General features: G+C 37.4%; 1 pseudogene; it reads left to right on the plus strand.

The window, feature by feature from the left end:
* Nucleotides 1-150: 150 nt before the first annotated feature.
* Nucleotides 151-12,636, plus strand: LOC129374466 (heat shock 70 kDa protein 12A-like; annotated as a pseudogene).
* Nucleotides 12,637-12,942: the final 306 nt, after the last annotated feature.

A 12,942-nucleotide genomic window follows, 5' to 3' on the forward strand; every position in this document is an offset into this window, starting at 1 on the left:
TCATAATAGTCAAGATGTCTCTTCATGGAAGGGTTGGACTTCCAGTAAATCCTGCCCAATAAAAGTGTACATATAAATATCTACCTGAAACACCTGCCTCTCAGTTTCTGATTCTTTTCCTCTGCACAGCCTGCAGGATCTCTTCCAGCAATGGAGGAATCTTACATCATAAGCATCGACTTTGGAACAACATACAGTGGATATGCCTTCAGTTTGACACCCAGAGAGAAAGAAGTTGACCCACATGTGAAGTTTTGGGGTGAAGAAGTTGGACTAGAAACCCCAAAGACTCCAACCTGCATCCTGTTTGATGAAGATCAACAATTTGTCAGCTTTGGATATGAAGCCAAACAGACTTATTTAAATAACTCAGGCAAAGAATCCAGAGCAAAACTCTTCTTTGATTGTTTTAAGATGTCACTCTATGGCAAAGTGAGTAATAAATATTTATCAACAATATATTTGAGCTACTTAGTCTAATATAAAGAGCTCAGCATTATTACTGCAGTATGTCACTTTAATAAAAAATATATTCTTTTTTGCATGTGTGTTGACACCATGACATATAGTGAAACAGTAAAGAAATTGATCTCCTCTGCCTTTTCCCAGTGCTAGTTAGAAAACCAATCAGTGTTGATGCTGTCAATGCCCTCTATTTAAGCTGCAGTTTCCTCCTGACATCAGAGCCTGTTGTGAGTACCAGGCTAGTTAGCATGATTGATTGACAGCACTAAGACCCTCCCCTTGACTCTGACTGATTTTTGATCAGGAGTGGTTCATTTCTTCAAATGATAATAAAAGCTCAGGGAAGGATGTGGAGGTGATTAATCTTTTCACAGAACTGTTTCATAACATACTGTCACAAGATAGTGAGAATTTTAACAGATACTTGAAGAAGATATATATTTTTTAAAAGTCACCTGTTGAAACTTTAAAGTAAATTTTTATTCTTACACTGCTGATGTTATTGGAATATTATGTTTGCAACAATATTCTGGTTTTAATATCTGAATGATCTAAGAATTAATTATGATACCATCCATGAGACAACATATTTAATTAATATTTAATTAATCAGTTCAGTCAACACAAGTTGACTGAACTGATATAACTGTCAAACAGCATTTTAAGGTAACAAACAAAAACACAATTCTGACAGTGGATTTATATCTGAATTTCTTTTCAGTTGTTTTGTGAGTTTTTTTAATGATTTTTGAACTAACTATTAAACTACATTATAATATCTTACAGTTTTTTGTACGATATTACAACAAAATGTTTCTACTACAAAGTTCAGGCAGTGCATGGGTTTTCTCTTCAGAATAATGATCTCTTTATGCTTCTATTAATTGAACTAATATAATTATCAAATATCTCTAAAAAGTCACCAGAGATCTGACAATCAAAGCAGCCAATGGGAGGGAAATGAAGGCTCTGAAGGTTTTTGCAGAAGCTTTAAGATTCCTGAAAGAAGACGCTTTGAAGACGATTCAACAAAACATTGAAGGAACTTCGTTCACAGCCTCTGACTTCACCTGGGTCCTGACGGTTCCTGCCATCTGGGATCATTCAGCCAAACAGTTCATGAGAGAAGCTGCAACTCAGGTAAAACCCACAAACTGTTAGACACCTCAGTGGTAACATTATTACTGTTATTACTGTTTCAAAATATGAATTTTCTCATTGCTTTCAGGCAGGAATTGTGACAGAGGGAACTGAAAACAGTCTGGTGTTTGCTCTGGAGCCAGAAGCAGCTTCAGTTTACTGTAAGCTGCTTACAGTAAACTGTAACTACAGTTGTATAATGTAGTTACAGTTTACTGTAACTACATTATAAGCTGCTTACAGTGAACTGTAAGCAGCTTACACCATGGATAACATCAGCTACTAATAAACATGGTTATTTTATTTGAAAGGTTTCACAATGGTTTGTATCTATATTTTCATGATTAAACATCTAGTATTTTTTTTGTTGTTTTGTCAATCATAGATGGATGCTGAATAATTTATTTTGCTCTCATTGTCTGATACTTTCTATGAATAAAATACATTGCCTAAAAAGTGGACGTCTTACCTTTTTATTGCTTTTACTGGAAGGTTTGCAAAGGTAGAAGGTAAAATGGATGCAGTAAAATATAAGGAAATTCTAAGAAATTCTAAGGTCTTTAAGCTTTTATAAATAAAGCTTATAAAAGTTTTATAAGCTAATACAACTTAAGCTTAGAAAAGCTCTAAGGAAAGCTCTATAAGTGCTTTACTTTTAGAGCACTTGTTATACACAAAGGCAGCACATTGAATGCACATAGAACTGCAACGACCTGTGGTATTCTTGTATGGATGGTGATGTCTCTTGGATTTTCCAGGCTGTCAACAGAGGGTGCAGATGATCACTGCAGGATGGACCTGAGAGATGGCTTCATCCTGGACAGGTCGCCAGTCCATCACAGAGCAACGCAGGACAAACAATCATGCACACACACACACACGCACACCTAAGGAAAATTTAAAGAAAGCATCGATGGAATGTGGGAGGAAGAACCTCACTGTTTGTTGAGGCACAGTAACATTTGGGAGGGTGACAAATATTTCTTGTTTGTTCTAAAGTAATAAATGAAATGACATCAGACTCATGTGGTGCTTTATTAGGACACTCAAATAAGTTCACTATACTTAAAAAAAGTTAGGAAACCAATTGCCTCAAACTCTCCAAGTAGCTAATTCATTTTAAGGTGTTATAGCTATAAAAAACTGTTTAGATCACTCAGATAATGGCAGTAAACCTGAGTGCCGTTAACTCAAAATCATTAGTAAGGTTGACTATAAAATGTCAATTATGACTACTTCAATTTGTGAGTTATGTCAATTAAGCAGTACTCATAAAAATAAGTTATGCTTACACGTTTAAGCATTCACATTATTTGCAAAATATCAGGAAACCGATTGCCTTGATTTATTCAAATAAGAAGAACCAAAAGTGTTAAGTTATTGAAACAAAGAGCCAGCAGACAACAGTTTGAATGGAAAAAAAATGTTTAATAATTAAACAAGTTTATCTTAAATAGAGGGTTCTCAAGTGTGGTTACAGACACACTAACCTGGAAACAAAGTTTTCCATAGATTTTTTCAGAAAAAAAAATGACATGACTTTTGTTCTAAGGCAGCCTTTAGTCTAATATTGAATCCTTCAAATGGCCCTCAGTCTTTAAAACTTTGAGAATCCTTGCTTAAATGTCTTTGTTGACTGGTGTGAAACAAAAACTCAATTCTCAATAATAGAGCCTAACATTTATTATGACATCAATAAAATGAATAGTGAAGTAATGTTTCTCCTCATTAGCATAAAACAATTTAGTAGTCTGCAAGTGCAATGAGGCTCCCTCCAACAAAAAAGAATCCAACAAGAAAGAGAAATCACTTTCCCAATAAGGGTAAAGGTATCTACAGTTAGGGCCAGAAATATTTGGACAGTAACACAATATTTGAGTTGCTCTGCATGCCCACCGCATTGGATTTGAAATGAAACCTCTACAGAATTCAAGTGCAGATTGTAACGTTTAATTTAAAGGGTTGAACAAAAATGTGATAGAAAATGTAGGAATTGTACACATTTGTTTACAACACTCCACATTTTAGGAGCTCAAAAGTAATTGGACATATAAACATAACCCAAACAAAAAAGTTTTTTCTCAATATTTGTTGCGAATCCTTTGGAGGCAATCACTGCCTTAAGTCTGGAACCCATGGACATCACCAAACGCTGGGTTTCCTCCTTCTTAATGCTTTGCCAGGCCTTTACAGCCGCAGCCTTCAGGTCTTGCTTGTTAGTGGGTCTTTCCGTCTGAAGTCTGGATTTGAGCAAGTGAAATGCATGCTCAATTGGGTTAAGATCTGGTGATTGACTTGGCCATTGCAGAATATTCCACCTTTTTGCTCTCATGAACTCCTGGTTAGCTTTGGCTGTATGCTTGGGGTCATTATCCATCTGTACTGTGAAGCGCCGTCCGATCAACTTTGCAGCATTTGGCTGAATCTGGGCTGACAGTATATCCCGGTACACTTCAGAATTCATCCGGCTACTCTTGTCTGCTGTTATGTCATCAATAAACACAAGTGACCCAGTGCCATTGAAAGCCATGCATGCCCATGCCATCACGTTGCCTCCACCATGTTTTACAGAGGATGTGGTGTGCCTTGGATCATGTGCCGTTCCCTTTCTTCTCCAAACTTTTTTCTTCCCATCATTCTGGTACAGGTTGATCTTTGTCTCATCTGTCCATAGAATACTTTTCCAGAACTGGGCTGGCTTCTTGAGGTGTTTTTGGGCAAATTTAACTCTGGCCTGTCTATTTTTGGAATTGATGAATGGTTTGCATCTACATGTGAACCCTTTGTATTTGCTTTCATGGAGTCTTCTCTTTACTGTTGACTTAGAGACAGATACACCTACTTCTCTGAGAGTGTTCTGGACCTCAGTTGATGTTGTGAATGGGTTCTTCTTCACCAAAGAAAGTATGCGGCGATCATCCACCACTGTTGTCCGTGGACGCCCAGGCCTTTTGAGTTCCCAAGCTCACCAGTCAATTCCTTTTTCCTCAGAATGTACCAGACTGTTGATTTTGCTACTCCAAGCATGTCTGCTATCTCTCTGATGGATTTTTTCCTTTTTTCAGCCTCAGGATGTTCTGCTTCACCTCAATTGAGAGCTCCTTTGACCGCATGTTGTCTGGTCACAGCAACAGCTTCCAAATGCAAAACCACACACCTGGAAACAACCCCAGACCTTTTAACTACTTACTTGATTACAGGTTAACGAGGGAAAGGCCTTTTGAGTTACTTGCAGCCTTTGGAGTCCATTGTCCAATTACTTTTGGTCCCTTGAAAAAGAGGAGGCTCTGCATTACAGAGCTATGATTCCTGAACCCTTTCTCCGATTTGGATGTGGAAACTCTCATATTGCAGCTGGGAGTGTGCACTTTCAGCCCATACTATATATAAATTGTATTTCTGAACATATTTTTGTCAACAGCTAAAATAACAAAACCTGTGTCACTGTCCAAATATTTCTGGCCCTAACTGTACATTAGGCCTGTCACGATAACATATTTTGCAGGGCGATAAATAATACATGTAATTTCCTGCCAAAGATAGATACACTTTACTTTCAAGAGACACTTAAAACTGGGACTGATACACAAAATAAATAAAACCAAAAATAAAATAGATTCTTAGTCTCCATTAACAATAAATGTACTAAACAACATGAACCCAAAGTGGAAATAAATACTGCATTCAACCAAAAGAGTGCAGATTATGAAGTCTGTATAGTACAGTCATATGAAAAAGTTTGGGCACCCCCATTAATCTTTATTATTTTTATTTCTAAATATTTGGGTGTTTGCAACAGCTATCTCAGTTTGATATATCTAATAACTGATGCACACAGATATATTTCAGTACTGAAATGAGGTTTATTGTACTAATAGAAAATGGGCAATATGCATAAAAACAAAATTTGACAGGTGCAAAAATTTGGGTACCCTTATCATTTAATTGATTTGAATACTCCTAACTACTTTTCACTGATTTATTGAAACACAAAATTACCTCATTAAGCTTTGAACTTCATAGTCAGGTGTATCCAATCATGAGAAAAGGTATTTAAGGTGGCCGATTGCAAGTTGTTCTCCAGTCTGGATCTCCTATGAAGAGTGGCATCATGGGCACATCAAAACAACTCTCAAATGATCTGAAAATAAAGATTGTTCAACACAGTTGTTTAGGGGAAGGATACAAAAAGTTATCTCAGAGATTTAAACTGTCAGTTTCCACTGTGAGGAACATAGTAAGGAAATGGAAGACCACAGGGACAGTACATGTTAAACCCAGAAGTGGCAGGCCAAGAAAAATATCAGAGAGGCAGAGAAGAAGAATGGTGAGAACTGTGAAGGACAACCCACAGACCACCTCCCAAGACCTGCAGCATCATCTTGCTGCAGATGGTGTCACTGTGCATCGTTCAACAATTCAGCGCACTTTGCACAAAGAGAAGCTGTATGGGAGAGTGATGCGACGGAAGCCTTTTCTGCAAGCACGCCACAAACGGAGTCGCTTGAGGTCTACAAAAGCACATTTGGACAAGCCAGCTTCATTTAGGAATAAGGTCCTGTGGACTATGCCAATCGGCGACATAAGATCGTGCAGTGCGCGCTGAGCATTACACTAAGGAAATAAGGAAGGGAGGGTCAGTGGAGAGCACCGGAGTTGAGCCTTTTTTCATTCAGTGTCAGTGTGAGAGAAAAAGGCATGAAGAAACGATATGGCCGATAATTAAAATGAGGTCGATAGTTTTAATTTATCGTGCGATTAATTGACTTATCGTTTATCGCGACAGGCCTAATCAACATTGATCCGTAATGTCACATCACATTCACTATAATTTCCTGAGGGAGTCTTCCCAAGGGATCAATAAAGTCAAGTCTAAGTCTCTAAGTCTCATTTCACCAGAAGATTTTTGAGTGATTGTATTTTTGGCTTTAGAGATTTATGTCCAAGTGAGAGAAGCACACTTCAAAGGTGTACTTCAGTTGTTGAGGGTACTCCAAATTCAGAGCATAAATAAGTCCAAAGAGCAAAAATAAGTCCAAAGAGCATAAATAAGTCCAAAGAGCAAGCACGTGGCATGTGGAAGATTTCCAGTCATTCATGACAAGACTTCCTTCCAAAATGATGGCAGTACGTGAAGACTCAAGGTGCAAGGAGTCAGGGGAGGCCCGCCTGTCCTCAGGAATGATGGTCAGGATCCCAATGGGGGTGTGAGACACATCTGGGTCTTCGCAGTCCTAACAACAATAGAAGCAACACCACAATTACATATCAACGTAACACTTTACAGCTGTCCCACCTATGGCAGTCCACTCATCATCAGCCTTCTGACAGTACAGCGAGCGCATTTCCCAAGAGTGTCAGTGATAAATAAATGTTGATGATGTTGGAAGGGAAAGTTCACAACATTTTTACATGTTGCACTTCATCAGCTTAGTGAAATTCATTGCACTTTTTTGTTCTTGATGACATTTGGGTTTCACATGGTGTGACACAAGAGAACTGCAACTGAAACCTTTGAAAGACAGCAGAGAACCACTAAAAGTGTTTTAATTGGGGATATTTCATCAATGCATCATGTAAGACGTAAAGTCGCACTGATTCAGGCTGAGTGAAAGAACAGTAACTAAAACTAAAGCTATCAAAGTCACATAAGTAGCAGAATTAAGTGGGACATAAAAAATTATAAAAATGGAATAAAGACGACCTACAAAGCATGTCTTGAAGTCTGTGTTCTCATCTCCATGGATCACAGGAGGGCCACAGAGCACTGCTGTTCGCTTCACAGTAATATCCTTACTCTGAAAATTCATATCAAACACACATCACTCCTGTGGTAAAGAAGAATCGATTAACAATAATAGAAGCAACACCTGTGGCAGTGGGGTTGTCTATTTTGTTCCCAACATGATAATAAAATAATGACTTTGGATCTGAGAAACTCACCTAGGGTCTGACTTGTCGCGGATAAATCTGAAGTTTCTGGCCAACACTTCCCCCTTTGCTCTTGAAAATCTCAAAGAGGTGAGGGGTGTATTTGTCAAGTTCTGTGAAAAGTTCTGAATCCAGGGTTTTGCTCAACAAGCAACAGAACCCTGTCAGAATCTGAAAGAAAAGTATGACACATTAATATTTAACATACAGAGATGTTGGAACGCTCATGACTAATTTTCACTAGCAGGACACTGAAACTAATTCTGTAAGTTAACAAGAGACAAGAGATATTTCAACGTTGATTTTAAATATTAAGACTACCACTTGTAGTGAACTTGATAAGAAGAAAGAAAAAAGCCTTTCAGTGTGGTTGAAAGTTAGTAGGCCAGCTCACGTTAGCTTGCCTACTAACTTTCAACCACACTGAAAGGCTTTTTTTTATCCCGCCAACAACTTTATCCTTATCCCTTTTCCTTTTTTTGTTTTGCACCCCGGACAGCTGTTTTCTCTGCCGCTCCATCTTGTTGCTACTAAATAAACATGATATTTTCGATTAACGTTAGTTCCAGGCATCGCTAAATCATTACACATAAAGTTAATCTCATAACCTGTACTTACAGCTGAATTATACGGCCGAGATTATGAATATAACTTCGCGAAAAACCAGTGGAACTTACCGTGACAAAACTTAGCTGCTACAACCGCCATATTGTTGACAGTTTGGTGCTTCTTTCAAACACATCGTCACTCGTCAGTGGCCAACTGCGCATGTGCGTTCAAAGAGAGCTGCCGAATGATGCCGAGTTTTCTGCTGGTTATGCAGATGCGTCTTGCTCACTCATAACTCCACGTTCGGGTTACTTGCTGCTGATGAGTTTGATTACTTGCCTCAGTAGAAAGTTGTCTTTGCTAAGTTTAAGTTAGTATAGTCAACAGAGTAAGCTGGAATGAGTTAAGGTCACTTTTCTTTTAGAGTAAGATATACTATTACATTTTACAGTGTAGACTAAGTGCATACATAACTACTCCAGTTATTATTCCACAAGCACAAACATACATGGCTAGTGGTGTTTATTTTTCGTTTCAAGAACACCACTGAGCTCAGTAACACAAATGTACTTTAAGTAGTTGTGGATGTCCCTCTGCAGCTATCCAGGTGTACATGTGTAATATGTGATAAACAAAGGTGCTGTGATATCAAATCTGGCCAATTTAAATAATATAAATAACCAAATAACCAAAACTAATGCTATTTTTGGAGGATTCATGTTTAACATCACCTTTAGTTCCTCTTATGCAATGTGCTGACCTCTGAGCACTTTATAACTTGCATATAATTTAGCTCTCTTGTTTATTGGATTGAAAAGTAAAAATGCCTTTAGTCTAAATACAAACTACACCTAGTCTATAAAACAACTTAATTTTATTACTCTGCTTGAACTAATGCATTTACCTGAAGTTACAGCTGTATGACTTTCCTGCTGCTCTGTTTTGTTTTGTTCAAACTGAATGTGTCACAGATGACATTCATAATAGTCAAGACGCCATTTTGTTGAAGGGTTGGACTTTCTGTCAGTCCTGCCCAGTAAGAGAAGATATAAATATCTACCTGAAACACCTGCCTCTCAGTTCCTGATTCTTTTCCTCTGCATAACCTGCAGGATCTCTTCCAGCAATGGGGGAATCTTACATTATAAGCATCGACTTTGGAACAACATACAGTGGATATGCCTTCAGTTTGACATCCAGAGAAGAAGAAGTAGACCCACATGTGAAGTTTTGGGGTGAAGAAGTTGGACTAGAAACCCCAAAGACTCCAACCTGCATCCTGTTTGATGAACATCAACAATTTGTCAGCTTTGGATATGAAGCTAAAAACTCTTATTTAAAACAATCAGGCAAAGATGGCAGAGCAATGTTCTTCTTTGATTGCTTTAAGATGTCGCTCTACGACAAAGTGAGTAATAAATATTATCAACAATTATATATTTGAGTTTTGTAATCTATTATAAATCACTGTAACACATTTTCTATCTTACATTATCATTAGAATGTTATGCCTGCAAAATATATTTTTAAAATTTAATTCAAACCATTAAACTACATTTTAATATCTTACAATACTTTTAAAATATTGAAACAATATGTAAATAAAATTCAGGCAGTGCATGAGTTTTCTCTTCAGAACGATGGTCTCTTTATGCTTCTATTAATTGAACTAATATAATTATCAAATATCTCTAGAAAGTCACCACAGATCTGACAATCAAAGCAGCCAATGGAAGGGAAATGAAGGCGCTGAAGGTTTTTGCAGAAGCTTTAAGGTTCCTGAAAGAAGACGCTCTGAAGACGATCCAACAAAACACTGAAGGAGTCACCTTCACAGCCTCTGACTTCACCTGGGTCCGGTTCCTGCCATCTGGGATCATTCAGCTAAACAGTTCATGAGAGAAGCTGCAACTCAGGTAAAACCCAGAGACTGTTAGACACCTCAGTGGTAACATTATTACTGTTATTACTGTTTCAAAATATGAATTTTCTCATTGCTTTCAGGCAGGAATTGTAACAGAGGGAACTCAAAACAATCTGGTGTTTGCTCTGGAGCCAGAAGCAGCTTCAGTTTACTGTAAGAAACTACCATCTGAGGGTTTCATAGCAGAAAACCGGGGTGAAAGCAAACTGGACCAATCTCCAGGAACTCAGTACATCGTTGTTGATTGTGGAGGTATGACATTGGTGGCTGTTTTAAATAAATATAATGATTTAAAAAAAAAAAAATAAACTGGTTGAAGTGGCATGCACAGCATTCCAATATTTTATTTCTGCAAGGTAACAGTGTGACCAACTGTATCACCAGTTTGAATCTCCGTCACCTGGACCTTTCTACATGGAGTTTGCATGTTCTCCATGTGCATGTGGAGATTCTCTCCAGAGTCCAAAAGCACGACTGCTAGGTTTACTGGTCTCTCTAAAGTGTCTCTGAGTGCATGTTTGATCATTCTGTCTCTGTTTCCCTGATAAACTGTGACTGATGGAATAGGCACCAGCTCCCATTTCAACTCTGAAAGAACAAGAGTGTTCAGATAATGGATGGATAAATGGAGAGAAAGTCGGGATAATTATTTATGACAGTAGAAATGTATTCTGGAAAAGCAGTTACTCAACATTTTGGTGGTTAGAATAAGTGTCACTTACTTTGCTTATTATAGTTCTTTGGGTCACGTTTTCTGAGGAAACAGTTTAACATTCACCAAAAATATTGACATTTTTTTATGATTGAATGAAAAGTCCTTTTGCACCTCTTACTTTCCTCTAATCCCCAGGAAGTTTGACTATTGAATTTAAGAGAGAGACTCCTCTAAAAGTTGCAGACTCTTGCAATCGTTTGAATATAGTTTGAGATTATTAATGTGAAAACTTCCATTTTATGTGTTTCAGGAGGAACCATTGACATCACGTTCATGAAATCCTTGAAGGAGGATTTCTGAAGGAGCTGCACAAAGCCTGTGGGAACGACATGGGAGGACAAACTGTAGACAGGAAATTTAAAGAGTTCCTCAGAGAGACATTCTCTCCTGAAATCTGGGACGAGTATGAAGTAAAGTATCCCAGTGAGGTTAGAAGAATTATGTATGACTTCACAGTATTCAAGAGAAAAGAGGAAGATATGGAAATAACCTGTCCATATAATCTAGGAATGATGGCACAGAACAAACAGGACATGGAAGAATACTTTAATCGAGTTCAAGGAGCATCTTATGATGAGGGAGTAATCAAAATATCCAAACACAAACTGAGATCTTTCTTTGAAAAGAGTCTGTGGAGCATCACTAAGAGTCTCAGAGAAATCTTTTCCAAAACCCGAAGCATTAAATACATTTTGCTAGTGGGAGGTTTTGCTGAAAGTCAGATTCTACGGAGGTACATTATTGATGAGTTTATTGACAACTGCAAAGTGTTGTGTCCTTTTAGGCCCAAGAAGCCATTGTAAAGGGAGCCGTAGAGTTTGGAAGAAACCAAGGGGCAGTGGCATCAAGAAAAAGTGCCTATACTTATGGAGTAGATCTGTCAGAGCCCTTTAATGAGTCGCAGCACAGGGAGGACAAGAAATACACAAACAAAGATGGGATCATCTTGTGTGCTGACCTTTTTCACAAACTGGTTGAAATTGATGAGGATGTTGGTTGGAATGAAACCAGAAAGTACTCCTTTAGTCCTTCAGAAAGCGACCAAACACAAGTGAGTCTTGTATTTTATCAAACAAAGAAAGAAAATCCCATGTATGTGGATGAACCAAAAGTGGAAAAAATTGGCTCATTTGTTGTCGAGTCTCCTGACACGTCACTTGGAATGGACCGTGTGATCGATCTAGAAATAAAGTTTGGCTTCACAGAAATGACAGCAACAGCCACTGATATGGAGTCTGGATCAGTTCACACAGTCAAGCTAAACTTCATGACAAATTAATTATGATATACAAACAAGAACAAAAACTAAGATAAAATAATAAGATGCACAGTACAAAATTGTAGCCAGTGTGCCTTGACCACATTTTAATATTTAAGAAAAGTAAAAATGTGCTTCAAATAAATCCCTGTAGTTTCCTCCACCCTAAAATGGCAAAGCGATAACAGTTCAGACAAAAAAAGTGAGAAATTTTACAATAGCTAACAAACCAAGGTGGTGTTTCAGAATATTAAGAGTAAAGTTAGCAATTCAATAAGAAAAATTATTCAGGCTACAATATCTTCCAGAGATGTTACATTGGTTTTCTTTGTTCTGCTTTATGAATGAATACACTTGAATATCATCAGCATATACATGCTGGAGACTGTAAAGAAAGAAGCAACATGCAAACTAATGTAAAGAATGTTATAACATTTAATCCATGGTGTCTTTTTGATTTTTATTTATATTTCTCTTCATGTATTTAATGAAATGTAAAATAATTCAGCAGCCATATAATTTATACTTTCTGCCACTTTTCTCCTTTTTAAAAAACTGAACAGTATCTTTGAATATTCTCCTGGAAGGTTGCTGGTTATTGTACTTCAGAAATATAACATTGCTTTGATCTTCTTTTCATATCAAGCAAAAATAAAAACCTAAATATATGTTTTCCCAATCGTGTATTTTTTTCTGTCTTTGAATAAAAACAAAGTCACAGTTTGGAGTTTATGATCCCATCACCTTGGAGTTCCATTGTCACATTTAGTTTGGGTTTTTTTATTCTTGTATCTTTTTTTTTTTGCCTGGTAATTTCCTGTGTTCCTTGAAGTGAATTCCTGTTGAGTCATTTTCTATAAGCTCCTCAACTCATGCAGTCATTCTCATTCTGATGTTAAGAAACAACAAAGGTCAGCCACTTCTCATTACTTTTTGATGAGAAGTGGATAACATGAACAA

This window comes from Poeciliopsis prolifica, unplaced genomic scaffold, assembly GCF_027474105.1.
Source record: "Poeciliopsis prolifica strain line A6 unplaced genomic scaffold, Auburn_PproV2 SCAFFOLD036, whole genome shotgun sequence".
NCBI lineage: Eukaryota > Metazoa > Chordata > Actinopteri > Cyprinodontiformes > Poeciliidae > Poeciliopsis > Poeciliopsis prolifica.